This window comes from Acanthopagrus latus, chromosome 13, assembly GCF_904848185.1.
Source record: "Acanthopagrus latus isolate v.2019 chromosome 13, fAcaLat1.1, whole genome shotgun sequence".
Classification (NCBI taxonomy): Eukaryota; Metazoa; Chordata; class Actinopteri; order Spariformes; family Sparidae; genus Acanthopagrus; species Acanthopagrus latus.
The window spans coordinates 13,933,796-13,946,611 of record NC_051051.1 but is presented as its reverse complement, the minus strand read 5'-3'; the positions used below and the strand labels follow the sequence as shown (position 1 = coordinate 13,946,611).

Sequence of the window (12,816 nt, the reverse complement as noted above, 5' to 3'; positions counted from 1 at the left end):
TCTCAATAAAACAGATCTAACTGAACAGGGAGCTATCCTTGAGGTTTTACATGCTCCATTTGTAAATCAAGACAAATGTCAAGACATTGAAATGCCATTCTGCACTTAACAATAGAGCATAGCAGGGCATACCTTCACTGTCTGACACTGAAGGCATCTGGCTGCTTTATGATATTATGATGCAACATTCAACAGCTTGCAGTCTTATTCTGGATCATTCTCAAGGCATAGCCTTCAGTCTAGGCCTAAAGCCACTGAAAGTCACTCTGGCTCTGTAGTCTATCACACATATGGCTTCTCTGTGTGTCCAGAATATCAATTCTCATCCATTACATCATAGAAATGGCATTTAATGTGGAAGAAAACTGGATCAACAAACTGCAGGCTTTCACAAATCCTTCCCCTGATTAATCATGCATCAGACATGCTGGTGGACATTTCAAACACAGAGGAATCACACCTTTTCTGCATCACCACAAAAGCCAAAACCGATCTGTCACAGTCAACCACCATCTTCAACTTTACATTGTCTCCTTGGACACAGGTTGTCATGTAATGTAGCTCATCTGGATTCTGCAGCATACATGTAGTCCCTCAATGCTCTGCTACACCCTGCAAAGTCACAAATGTTTTAAACATGCACTATTAGAGGCGTTTTGCTAAACAAATGGCTTATCATCAAATGGACACATAACAAAAGGCACATCCAACAAGCCAGCATGCCAACATTTAACTATGCAGCAGCCTTTTAAGAAATATCCCCTCCATGCAGATGTTCTGCCTTCTAACAACCCCAAAAAGGGTAAATCCACCTTTACTATAATAACGGTCCTAAACCTCCCCCACCCCACCCCCCAAGTACCTATGCCTTTAACCTGATGCCCCGTGCCAGCACTTATCTAATGACACACACACACACACATACACACATAGCTCCCAAAATATCGCTTAATTCAAGAGAAAAAACTGTATTCTAGCACTCGCCCTGGCTTTTTCTAGCTCAGTGAGAGACTCTTTCCCTTGTCTTCGCTCACAGTCCCTTTTTTGTCTGCCTGTGCTGTCAGTAGAGATCTCAGGCTCTGTAATCCAGTCCAGCCCACAACAGCAGCAGCGGACTGGCACTGCCTCCTGCTCCGGCTCTCCAAGCTTCATTTTCCACAATAAGACACACAAACAAAAGCAAGCCTCTCTCTCTCTCTTTCTCCCTCTCTCTCTCTTTCTGTCTCTCTTTTTTTTTATGCTCCAAGACACGTCATGCAAAACGAAGAAATGCAAACCCTTGCGAGTGGGGAGGGACCGTCCGGACAAGTTGCAGGCCTTCGGTCACTATAAACAGATAAAAGCACAAGAAGGTTTGGAGCTGACAAAATAAAAATCCCGCAAAGGAAAACCATCGGGTATCTCCTCCTCCTCTCTCCCCGGATCCGAGCTTCAGGATCCCGGAGAAGGGGGACCGGGGCGCAGTGATACGGCGATGCCGCAGTGCCGCTTTACAGGCTGCACGCTTCCTCCTCGGCGCAAATAGTGCTGTCTCTGGACATTTCGGCAGGCTACGAGTTGCGATGAAGAGACGGCGTGAGCGGGGGGGACACGGCGGAATACGAGCAGGAGGAAACCAGTCCGCACAGCCTTTTACATTAACATTCGTCTCAAGCGCCCTCCCCCTCTCCGTCTCGCGTGCATTTTTATGCCCCCCCCAAAATAATTGTGAATTCAAGTAGGTGGTGCAAGTAGGAAGTAATAAGTTTGCGTATGAAATGATAACAGCTATGTTCAAAAAACATAAATAGTTTTCAATAGCGGTTGGTCTTTTTAGTTCATTTGCCTCAGCTGTATAAGGAAAAAATATATTAAATATATTTAAAAATATATATATATGCATTTATTAGCATAATTGGTAAAACAAATAGGAAACTGAAAAAGTATGCTAATAACACGAAGCTGTTGAGCAAGCTAGCGCTACTCTGCGCTGAAGGGAGTCATTGCTTTTTGTTGTTGTTGCTTTTATCTAAGAGGGCAACAAGTAAACAAACAAACAAACAAAAACACCATTATTTAGCACACATTAACTGTTCAGCTCGCCGTGACATACTTCCAATATTAAGTCGTACACTTGACTGCAGACCTGCTCCTCTGTAGGATACGCGCCGGGCTCAGGTGTCGTTTGGCTCATGAAAGCGACGGCAAGCTTTTCGCCTCGGGGACACCCGGCAGCCACCTGACTCATCCTCCCAGTTCAACAAACGCAAACCGAAAAGTCTGACCTAAGGTACTGTATCCATGAATAATGAGACGCTAAACAAGCGCAGCACATATTCAGTGCATCTATTCGAGGGAGGAGATTTACCTTAGGAAGCTGTGTCTCTGCAGTCGGTGTTTTCATTCTTAAGACCTCTCTAACCAGACCTCAATTACCTGCACCTGTGCGCAGTGGGGTTGCAGTACCCATTGTATTGCAGCGTTCCAACAGCTGTATCAGAGATATAGCCTAAATGCCCCTCTTGCCGGATACAGTGATTGATTTGAAAAAATGCTTCGGCCAACAGGTAACCATAAAGTAAGGGGCTCTGCGGCTGATTCATGACTGCTGCGTGATTTATTGTATTGATATTGTGTTGCCCTTCAGAGAGAAACATGATTATGTAAGGGGGCACTCGCTCACAATCCACAAATGCATCATTTACCAGGAATGAACGCATCCACGGCTTGCCATGGAGCTGTTTAGATTTGCTCTGAGGGGGTCACTTCGCGCTGGTTTTTTTCGGCGTTGCTCTTGAAAAAGCACCGTCGGCTCAAAAGCCAGCATTAGATTCAGAAAGCCGTGAGTGCCGGTGTGTCAGTCGCCTGCTGACTGTTTTGCAAGGGACTTTAGGGACTGATCTGCTTGAGTAACACACTAACACACTTGTACCAGATAAATTACAACAGTTCTGATAAACCATTTATCAAGTTCAGTTCCAAAAAAGGCGACGTGGCCTTGGGCTCTTTTGAGTTGTGATGATCATTTACTGGTTTGTGACATTTTATGAACTGAACGATTCATTTAAATGCAACTGTGAAATTAACAGATGATTTGAAAAAAAAAAAAAAGAAAGCTGTAAATATATAGTTCCACATTAAACACAGTGCAGGCTTTGCCATCAGTACCGAATGGATGCCTTGTAACAGATGTCACTCCAGCATTACACAAACACATATTGATTTTTCCCTTAATGCCCATAGGATGAGCATTTATAACAGTGTGAACACATCAGTGGGACTCTGGATGGTAGTGGTAGTATCAGTGATGATCAAATGAGTTGGTGGGTGAAAGAGAACAGCACTTAATAACAGCTTGTTGAGCACGCTGTTACTGCATTGCCATAGCCTCATAACACTGATCAGATTTAAAGAGGGAATGAAAAATGATGGTGTCACACACACCTCTCATGCACAGGAGTCAGCGATTGTTACAGCGTGGCAATGAACTGGTCCTCTGTGAACAGGGAGACCATGGGTGGGCTGTGTATTTTTAGCCTGGTTTAATGATGCAGAGGCTGAGTGGTGTGCCTCAGAGCTCGCAAAAGTGCCTCAATTCCCCGCACTCGGTGGAACAGGGACCCCACCAGCCTGTAAGAATAATGCCAGGGGGTACACATGCACTTGACCCCCGCTCATCTTCTAGGAGGAGCGTCCTTGTGACAAAGTGGCATGGCAGGCGAGAGACGACAGCGTGGCGGCTAATTCAGCTCTCCCGGCCTCCGCTCATTAGGTGGGGAAGACAAATGCGCTGCCCTCCCCTCCCCTCTGCCTCACCATAATCAGCTTTAATTACACCTTCGCCCAAACTTTCCCTGCCTCCACAGCTCCATTCACTGTCACACAACACTCAACTAGAAATAGGAATGGTGTTAAGGCTCCAACTAACCATTATTTTCATTAATTTATCTGCACTCTGAGTATATAAAACTAAACTTTGTGGGGAAAAAATTGTTTCTCGTGTTCAACCAAAAGTCCAAACCCCAAATCTCTTCATGACCTATCGTTAATGACCAATGTGTTCTCACTCCCAACACATCAAATACGGCAATCTACTCAGTTGTTCTGTACGTTTCTAAATATGACGCTGTAGTTTACTTTCTAGTGTGATTTCTGCAAGCGCTCCTCTAGCATAGTAAAAAGAGTAAGAGTGCAGGTCAGCGGATGTTGGGGGTGGTTCACATTCGGTACTTGCCAGGGTTTGCATCTCATGTGAGTATATGTCAGTTTATAATAACTGAACTTTATGTGAATACAAAGCAGGATGTTTTCCTTAGCCAGGAGTGCAACATTTTGCTTGAAAAATGACTGAAACAATTTATCGGTTATCAAAATAGGTGGCAACTAATTTTTCTTTTTCTTCACTTGATCCAAGATCAACTAATCATTAAAGCTCTGTCTGGTATTTTGATAACAACACAAATTATTGATTACTAACATTCCTTTGGCAATGCTAGTCTTGCGGTAATGATGATGATGAAGCTATCATTTCATTGACAACAGCACTGACCGTGGCTTCCAGCCTCAACAACTCTCAACATAACACAAGGGTCAAAGTTAATCCTTTCCACATGTAGCCTCTCTAACCAGCTATAATAACAGTCCCTTGACCCCCATCTGTGACTGGGTTTTGGCTCAATCACAATGTGTTGGAAAATAGAATTACCTTAGATGTTCCGATAAGCCGAAATCAAATCAGATCAGCAAATCCAATCACACTTTTATAAAGATTGTCAGATTTTTACAGGTATTTTCCACACACCATGCAAGCCTGAAAGGAGCTCATAACAGGATGAAGCCCCTGGGAGAAGTCAATCACAGGACAACCATTCTGCTAAACCGATGTTACCTTGGAAATAAACAAAATGCCTGTCTCCTGTTGCAGCATTTATTTATCTTTAAGTGTGAACGCAACGCTTCAGTCCCCCTTTTTCCTCCTCGGCGTTTCACTCAGCAGATGGTGGTAATTAGAGAATCAGAATCACAAAATAGAAACATACACATCACCATATTATCTCACACCTGCCAGTTACTATCTTTTACTTTTATCTTATTTGTGTTCATCTTCATCATTATTATCTCTGCTTGTCAGGAAGTGGGATGTAATGACAGTTGCATAATGCAAGTTGAATTGCCGGGTACTTAAGAAAAAGAGATTCTCAATACAAGAATGAGCTCATTTTCCTCCCCCTACAGGTCTGCCTACAAGCCCTATAATAGCCCTTGTTACTTGCACTGCGAGTGTAGAACAATAGTCCTCACTTAGATATTCCCCTCTGTAGCTGTGTACAGTGGGATAGAGTACCATCTATTCTTCTCACTTTGTTCTCTCCTGTTACAGCCTCTTTGCAAATATGATTTGTTGACACTCTTCATCAAAAGGTATAGTGGAGGCATCAGTGGCTCTAACACACGTGTGTGGGAGGCTTATTATTCATCAAGTGGTAAATGCCCTCTAAGTGCATGGCATATTTGCTGCTAAATTGTGGTACACGACCCTCTGTTCAAGAGCTGACCTAAATTATGAATAGTGTCAATGTGTCCCTACTGTCAGATTAAAGAGGCAGCATATAGCTACACAAAAATGTGAGAACAGATTTCAGTGGAATGATAAAAATGTTCTTAAAGTAGAACTGTTAATTGGAATAAATGATTATACAAGATCAATATGACTGAGGCTTGTATGTGTAATAATAACAGCACGGACTGGAAAAGCCTCTCTGGTCTTAATATATGGGGCCTGTCGAAATCCTCTTAGCTCATGGTTCTTCAGTTGGCATGTGGGATCAATCACTGTTTACTTTTTTATGTATTTGATAAGACCCACATTTCCCATCAGGGGAATAAGGAACAGACATAAATTGAAAAATATCTACTGATTATGTATGATCAGTGTACTTTTTTACTGCACTACACAGTATATTTGACATTTATTGTTGCTGTTCAGTGTTCACAATATATTTAACGTGAAAAGCATGCTAAACTCAAGTACAAGTGATTAAACCAGTGGCTCTTCATCTTTCTAGCTTGTGAGCCCTTTATAAATGCAGTTGTCTGTTAGTTCAAGACGAGTCCCACCAAAGAAATGTTCCCTCTAAACCTCTGAGATAGACTGTTTTCAAAAATTGTTCAAGGCCCAAAGAGGTAAAATGAGCCAACATTTCACCAAAAAAATAAAAAATAAAAAAGATTAGGGCAAAGACCAGAGAATGAATACACATTTATGAAACAACTTCATGGGATGATAAATGGAGTAGAAAACAACCTTTCAGTATATAAAAAAAAAAAAACACGCTCCGTTTTTATCTGCTACCACAGTTAAATGTTATTTACACACTGATAGGAGTGGTTGTGGTTCAGGAGGTAGAGCAGGTCGTCTAATGCTCATGGTGGCGGTTTGACACCCACGTCCTCCCGTCCACATGTTGAAATGCCCTCAGGCAAGACAGTGACACCCCGGCCACTGAGAATGACCAAGCCGGCGTATTCCTCATTGCCATTTCAAAGCCTGGATAAATGGGGAGGGATGAGTCAGGTAGTACATCCAGTGGGAAAAAAAAAAAAACCCTATGCCAAAATCAAATATGTGGATCAATCAGATTTCCATACTTGCCATACGAGATGGAAAAACAGATGATCTGCATAGGAGCAGTCGAGAGATGAAGAAGAAGAAGCAGCCTTAGTATTGACAATTTAATAATGTCAACTATAATAATACATAACCAGTACTTTTAATACTTAACTGTATGTAGTTAACTGATAATACATCCTTATTTTTCTCTAGGGAGAGTGTTTTTACATTGTTGCACAGGAATGTTTACCTCAGTATAGGATGTGCAGCGCATACAACACAAATGCAGTGCTTCAGCTTACATTAATGGTACAGAACAGAGCATCTGTGAATGTATGAGTAGCATCACTACGCGTCAGAATATCTGCTGTGAAAAAAAGCAGAAGTGAACAAACAAAGACGTACCGCTCAGCTCTTAACAGGGTCTTTTCACTCTTTGAATTAACTGTAGCCCAAGCGGTTTTTAATGGGTTCTGTTCAACAGCTGAATTGTTCGGTTTTAAATATATGCCAGAGTTTGATGTCAGTTGTTCTGAAGGTCTCTTTTTGAACTCCCCCTCATTTCACATGCCAAGGATGACCTTTCACTGCATGTTTCAGCTCTAAGAGGAGATCATTTACTCGTGTATTCTTTTTTTCAGCAGATGAGTTGATGAACTTAAGCTGTTATTCTTTTTTTTCTCCTCCTGGCTCAGAGAAGTACTGTAATTTTCCATATCTGTCATCTGTGCAAATAAACCACTATCACTTCCAAATATAATCTCGCGGAAAAGACTTTAAAAAAAGGAGAAACAAAAAATAACTCAAAGCCGACATGTTGTTATGTTTACCTACACTGTGGCGGTGTGGAACCATAATAAAACACTGCTGCGAAGTTCTTTGAATGACAAGGCGGAATATTAAGTATGATAGCTGACCTACTTAAAAAAAACAACGTATCTTTAACTAACGATGTTGTCAGATATGCACGTGCTGCAAACAAACACGGTATTCTCTTCATTTCAACGGCATGTCTACAGCTCAATTACAGAAACATTCAGCTTTAACTAATTCATGAGACGACAAGTTCAACATCGAGATCAGCCACTTGAGATAAAAGAGAATGATTTCAGAATGCTTTGCTCGTGTTAAGTACATCCAAGGCCTGATATAGAAGCATGTGGTTTCAATTCCAACATAATGAAGTCATGTAAGGTCTTCAGAGGAACTGTGAGGTCGGGGGACGTGTTGCAGTATTTCTGCTGTTACAATGTTGAACGCATGAATAATGAAGGTTTCAGATTAAAGCTGGAGTCGCTGTCGGACAGCCTGTAGTGTACATTATCCTTTGACAAGATTTTTTTTTTTCTTAAACGTGTTAATGAGGGAATTGGAAAGGGAAAAATGTGAATTTGTCTCTGGGTTTTAGGACTCATTCCTGTGGCACTCAAGAACAAGAAGGTAAAAATTGCCTTATTGCTTGCTTTTCATAGCGATTTCTGTTGTGTTGTCACTAACATTAGCCCCGCTGCTCCTGGGCATCGAGTCTCAAACTGCACCCAATGCTCAGTGAACCCTTCCACCCTCTTTTCTCGATGCCACTTTAAAGACTGCATGTCACAAAAAGCCTCACATAATATCTTGTGTCCTTTTGTTAACCTTGGCATCCCTCCCCCCTTCCTCCACACACAGAGGCACAGACTCCCCAACATCAGACTAATTGTGTTGTTTTCTCTTTTTTAAACTTTAAAAAGAAAACCGGGGGTGCATTTCATTGTGCAGGAGAGAGTGGTTGGTTAAGCCACGGAGATGGGAGGATGGTGTGTGCGTTAAAGTGTGTGTGTGGGTAGGGAGGGGGTCTTTATGGAACGGGAGGCAAGGATATTTTCCAATTATTTGGCCCCTTCTCCCTCCCATCTCACAGGGCAAGGGAGGCAAAGTCGAGCTCGTTTATTAGTATTAAGGGCTTGTTCCCCCTTCCCAGGCAGCCCTCCCCCTCTCTCCCCTGCAGCAACCTTGCAATGCACACAAGATCACCCTAATAGAATTTGTAAGCCTCCAAATGAAGTGGATTGTAAAAGACAAAATGACATGAGAAATGTTTTTTTTTTTTTTTTCTTCTTCTCCCTTTTGAGGTGGGGAGCAATATATGAGCGGGGGAGGTAAAGTAACAGGAAAAGGAGAGAGCAGGAGGGAGGGGAATACACTATGACTCCATTTGATTCTCATCTCTCTCCCACTGCAACGAGTTGCCGCCTTGCATTATTGGAGATGAGTCGTTTTACAGTCATTAATTTACTGGCCCACCTACTGGAGTAGTCCATTACAGAAGGAGCCGGCGTCATCAGAATGGAACCTCAGGGGTGACTGTGCTTTTACAACATGTGTTTCATTAGGTGCCCATAAACACACAATGTAATACAAATATGGAAACTCTTAGCGGTTATAAAAAACAATGGTCTATGCAACAACTGTGGTCTCACGAATGATGCAGACTAGCAAAGCGCCCCCCGGGATAAAACTTGTAATGCTCATGTTTTCTATTTCCATAATGGAGAGGCATTGTTACCAAGGATTTGGACAGATTATGAGGATCAGGAGGATGATCTCCTTGCAGTATACTCTTCTTCTGAGGATTTCATTTGGTGTCAGAATGATACAGTGCATCACCAAAAGGACACCAAATGTCAAAAAAAAAAACAAAACCCAGACATAACATAAACAAGAGCTGAACAGAACAGTGTTGTCCGATCAGAATCGACACATCTATTACTTTACACTATTGATAGCTCAAATGAAAGAGACAAAAAAAACTACAACTCAAGATTTCTATTACAATTCCAGCTCCATGTAAGCATCTGCTGGTAAGAAGGAACCTAATATTCCTTTATTGAAGTACCGACAGCATAGACTCACCTACAATTAATTTGAATTCCTTATCGGTCTTGAAATGATAACATTGATATGAAAACAGATAGACACTACACAAGCCATCAATAAACTGTACATAACTTTGCATAACAGTGATTCCCGGAGTTCCTGTCTCGGGGGACCTGGGAGACTAAGTGAATTAACGGAACTCAATTAAAAAACAGAAACTGTGATGTGATAGGTTGATGGATAAAAGCCAAATGATTATGGAAAATAGAACAAAACTGCAACATCGCAGTTTGTCTGCCTCCCGCCCTCTCTGTGTTTTTGCATCTCTCTGCACTGACTATTGACTAAAGGAAAACATGCTAAAGAATAATCTGAAACTGGAAATAGTCAGCTTGTTTGCTTGTCTTTTTTTCATTCAGGAGTAAATACTGATTGCACAGTGTAATGGCTGAGGAAAAAGAAGCCATCTGCATATAGACTGGTTCCCTATAACATAGGCTTTACTTTCAATATGCCCCTTTCTATCTGTAACTGGGCTGGATTTTTTTCCTGGGAGAATAAAGGGCAAATTGCAGCACAAAGGAAGCACCTTTGTGCAATGAATACCAGAAGAGGCATTGTTTTACCTGTTATAACTGGTAAGACTGTGGAAAGGTGACACTGCAAAAGAAAAAGAACCCGACTGATAGAGGAGGCAAAGTGGAAGAGCGGGCTGAAAAGTTTTCCAGTGATCCAGTAAACAGCCCATGAACCTGAGTCATTCAGACGTAGAACTAGTTGCTGAATGTGAAGATAAATGGTTGAAAATATCCCTGCCAATCTGACATTTATGAACAGACCCACCTCCGATCCAACTGGACAGAAACTACATCTCGAAAGGTCAAATAATGCCAAAGCGTTTTTCTGGTTTTAAATACCAAAGGTGATACAGACAGTTCCTTGTCAGTTTTGAGTCATCAAAATGAATAACAGTAAATGATTCATCCTCTCAATAACGCTCATGTGCCGTAACTAAACCACCACAATTAAAAGCGGATTATCGAGGGTTATACTTGTTTGTTCCGGAGAAACTTTTATTACACGCCAAGCCTTCTCTCTTCGCTGGGATTCCCACGAGAACGCGCAGAATGTGTGCTGTTGGTGAACAACGAGAAGCTCCATCTGCACTGGCTCAGCCTGTCTCAGTCTCGATCTCCTCCATATGCCAGCTGCTGAAAATATCTCTGCCTCGACAGAGCTGGTTTGCTGCGTGCTGCAGTTTAGTGAGCAACTCTCAAGGCACACTTTCTTTTTTATTGAGATAAATGACAACTCTGTGATGTTTTTACACCTTCAGCTCCTTCCTGATGCTGCAGGATGCCAGTGGCTGTCAGCCGGAGGGAGACAGCGGAATATGTGGTTGTCTGCCGAACAAATTAATTTAATCAACATTTTTAAAATGTCGTCTGGCTAATACGGAGTGACTGACCTCCATTCAACACAAATTACATTTGGACTGCGTGGGATAGAGTTCAGATGAGGAGAAACGGTTCAAGCCAACAGCTAGAATAAGGTTTGGTCGGGCGCTGTCATTTTCCAGACACACTGTAGGCTCAGTATTGTATTGAGATAAAGAAACATTAAGCAATACCTGACAAAGCAAACATTTAAAGACGGAGACAAAACTAAGCATGGATTGCATGACTGTGCATAGCGTCCGATATTCATGAAAACTTGAACATACGCGCACACAGATTCTCTCTCTACCTGAACATTTGGTCAAACTGTTCGAGACTAATGCATTGGCAAAGGATTACTGCAAAAATTGTTGGAGACATCATGAAACAGAAAATCCTGTTAAATTCTTCATGAGAGTGTAAGCTCAGTAGTAGAGCAGAGTAAAACTGTTACAGCTAAGCATGCTCTGCTGGAAAGATGAGAGTAGGCATGAATATTTCAAGCTCGAACAAATACACATCAATAATCGGACAGATTTCAGTCTGATGGACAGCCTGACTTTTCACATCATAATGGTTACATCGATAAACTCATGCGAACAGATGAAAAGTCCTGGTAAAGAAACTTGCTTTCGTCCATCAAAGCAGACATTTGTACTTTATTCTGAAGGTCAGGCCCCTTAGAGTCACACTGTAAGAGAGTCAACTTTCTTTGACCTTGCTGTCTGTGTGAGTGAACCAGCACACGGTTCACAGGTTTTGTTTCCGCTGGCTAGGTGAACATTGCAACGCTTCAAAAGCCTCTCTGCACTGAACCAAGTGCGGAATTCTTAAATCAGATGAAAAACGACTCACATAACCGTAGAGTCATCTGCTCAGATGTACCACACAAGGCGAAACAGCTGACGAGGCAGCTGCAGTCTCCAATTCAAGAATCTTATGTTGTTTTGTTTTTTTTTTCCTCCCCTTATAGTAAGTGGTTCACTCATGACAACAGCCTCAGCCTGCAAAAAAAACAAACAAAAACAAAACAAGGTACGGGGAAAGTGACATCCACTCAAGCAAAACAAGAAGAAACAATCCGCCCAAGTTTGATTTTGGAGAAGCACCGTCACCAGATTCAAATCTTGGCACATGTCCGCAAACCACAGTTATGTACCAAATGATATGCTTCATATCAAATTCATATCACACGTTTTATGAGCTGTCTGTCATGTCAGATGAATAGCTTGTTGGTGGCATTTATAGTGAGGCAAGTCAGAGACCGCTGTTCTGCAGCTTGTTTCACTATTTGTATGCATGAAACCACTGGGCAGATTGAGCTGGAAGATAAAGAATCAACAGTTTCAACATATCAGTCGTTTCCTGAAATCGCAAACATTTATTCTGACGATTTTTTCTACACGTGTCTTTTGATAATACATTATTAACAATTGCATGCCTGAAAGGACAACACCTCAAGGGCATAAAAGCTTATCTGAAAGCATCTGCTTACATCTTCTGCTGCTGCTGGCAAAAGATCAAATTCATGTGAAGCATGAGGTGAATTATTTAGAATGAAGTCTTAGATCTATCTTTAATTTCCATCAGAAGAAGAAACATTTTAACTCTTCTCATAAGAAAGGACATTTTTGTGCAACAGATTCCACTACCATGAAACCACTCATTAGTGATCGGTCATCATGAGACATCAGACTGTTTTCCTGAGTTGATGATTGAATTAGCTCACTCAGTCAACAGATTATGGAAGTCATCAGCTCTAGTATGTGACAGACAGCCACAGTGCAGCTTCTGTCTGTGCAGACCTCCATCATTGATCCTTGGTCTCTCTATTCTCTGACAATCTGCCATCACTTCTGTCTCAGGACAATAAACTCAGCTAGGACGGACTGTGTTCCAAGACACCATAACAGGCTGAGTGGACAATAATTT

At 41.8% G+C, this 12,816-nt stretch overlaps 1 protein-coding gene across 17 annotated transcripts in view; it reads right to left on the bottom strand.

Moving 5' to 3' along the window:
- Nucleotides 1-12,816, bottom strand: part of auts2a (activator of transcription and developmental regulator AUTS2 a) — a 362,432-nt gene that overhangs the window by 298,627 nt on the left and 50,989 nt on the right. For 7 of the 17 annotated variants that reach the window (XM_037118508.1, XM_037118521.1, XM_037118519.1 and 4 more), the window contains exon 1: nucleotides 2,093-2,341. The exons of 2 other annotated variants lie outside the window; for them this stretch is intronic. The gene's annotated coding sequence lies outside the window, so the exon portion shown is untranslated. 8 more of the 17 variants (XM_037118513.1, XM_037118515.1, XM_037118510.1 and 5 more) reach the window with 8 other exon arrangements.